The 2013-nt window shown below is 35.7% G+C and overlaps 1 pseudogene; it reads left to right on the top strand.

Annotated features, from left to right (window-relative positions):
• The first annotated feature begins 655 nt into the window (after window positions 1–655).
• On the top strand, window positions 656–753 carry LOC122044660 (annotated as a pseudogene).
• Window positions 754–2013: the final 1260 nt, after the last annotated feature.

Genomic DNA, 2013 nt, shown 5'->3' with positions numbered 1-2013 from the left:
TCCTGGTTGTCCATTCTTGCATTTATCTGCTTTTCAGAGTTGTCCAACTAGAAATTCATTTGCTTGGTATCGGATTTCATTTCATTCTGATTGGCTAGTATCTCCTCAAGTTGCTTTTCTAATCGACTTGGTTGTGATTTGCATATTGTCTTGTTTGTTGCTCAAAGTCTTGATTGCTTTTGTATGAGAAGTTGGGGTGATTTTTCTACCTTGGATTGTAAGTATTGGAGTACGGATTGTTCTGCCTCTGATTGTAGTTACCAATAGCATCACACTATTCCACTTGAGATAATTACATATTGATAGCTCTAAGAGGACAAGCATCCTTCACGTGTTTTAAAGCTCCGCATACTTCACAAGATATAGAAATCACATTCATAGGGTGCCCATTCATATTCTCAAATTACTTCAATTGAGAATCAAGCTTTGTTGTAATTAAGTCAAGGGCATCCACGTTTATTTTCTTGGTATTTTGATCACTTCCAAACTTCTTTTTGAGGCTCACTGGTGATGATTCTGTGTCACACTTTCAATAATATCTTCCACCTCATCAAGGCTCTTGTTCATTAATGCACCCCCAGTGGTAGAATCCAAGGAAACCTTCGTTTGATAATTAATCCCATTGTAGAAAGTGTGAATCACGAGCCACTTTTCCAATCCATGATGCGGGTAGTCTCTCAGCATTCCTTTAAACCTATCCCAAGCTTCATAAAGAGATTCAGAGTCTATTTATTTGAAACTTGCAATGAGATTTCGAAGGTGTGTTATTTTACTTGGTGGAAAGAATTTATCCAAAAAGACTTGCTCACATTGGGCCCAGGAAGTGATACTGTTTGGAGGTAGAGAATTTAGCCATGTTTTTGCACAATCCCTCAAGGAAAACCCAAATAGTAATAATCTAATTACTTCTGAAGGAACTCCATTAATATGCATTGTGCTTCATAGTTCATTGAAGTTATCAAGATGATGATTTCGATCCTCCATCGGGCTATCGCCATATTGGTGTTGTTGAACCATGGAAATAAAAGCTAGTTTTAATTTGAATTGATTGGCCTCAACTGTAGGTCTAGAATACTAAATCTTGACCCTCTTGCATAAGGCGCTGCATAATCCTTCAAAGGTTTGTTCACCATGATTCTTTGTTTCTGCTCTTGTTGGTTCTTTTGTAGATTTAATCTTCAATGAAATGTCCGGTCGATTTCAGGATCAACGGGCAAAAGATCTGCAGTATTTCTTCGCATACACAAATTAACTAACAAGAGGCAAACTGGAATTTATTGTTTTAAATATTTTTTTAAGATAGCAAATTGCATAATTGAAATTGCAAAAATTAAAAACACAATAAAGAAATGATAATGAATAGAGAATAAGAAATGAAGGAATAAAAGAACTAAAGAACTGAAGTAATTGTCTAGACAAACTCTAATGTAAACTAACTAGATTTAAAACACTCAATCCTTGGCAATGACATCAAAAACTTGATGTGATGTACCGCAAGCGCACAGTTATCGTCAAGTAATAAAATTTATAAAAGTCGATCCCACGAGAATTGAAGATTAAATGCTAGTTGATCCTCCACTTCGAATTTAACTAGACAAAATTGATAATGGTTTGGTTTGAGATTTTTAACTAAAATATAAAAATAAGAGTAAGAAAGGTAACTGAGGAAATCCTTTGTTCAGAAAATATTCTAGGTCGAATGTTTCATTGTAATGGTGGATATTGTGCTACAAATTGACCCATTCCTAGTTCTTAGCTTGTATGTTTGCAGGATAGTCTGAATATTTACCGAATTCCACCCCACAATGATGGATCGGAGTACTTTCCCAGCCAGTAACCAAGTATGCCATCAAGTGAAGAAATAACTTAGAGAGTCCAAGTTTTAGTAGAGTACCTCTTGTCACAAGGTCTGCCCCGGGTAAACATCTTTAGATTACGTAGGTCACTTGCATAGTATATGATTAGGAGAAGCCCATTAAGTCAAGTGATAAGCTTATCCATACATAGAATCAT

This window comes from Zingiber officinale, chromosome 2A (genome assembly GCF_018446385.1).
Source record: "Zingiber officinale cultivar Zhangliang chromosome 2A, Zo_v1.1, whole genome shotgun sequence".
NCBI classification, from domain to species: Eukaryota; Viridiplantae; Streptophyta; class Magnoliopsida; order Zingiberales; family Zingiberaceae; genus Zingiber; species Zingiber officinale.
Note: the sequence above shows the minus strand (reverse complement) of the source record. Positions and strands in the feature narration are given on the sequence as shown.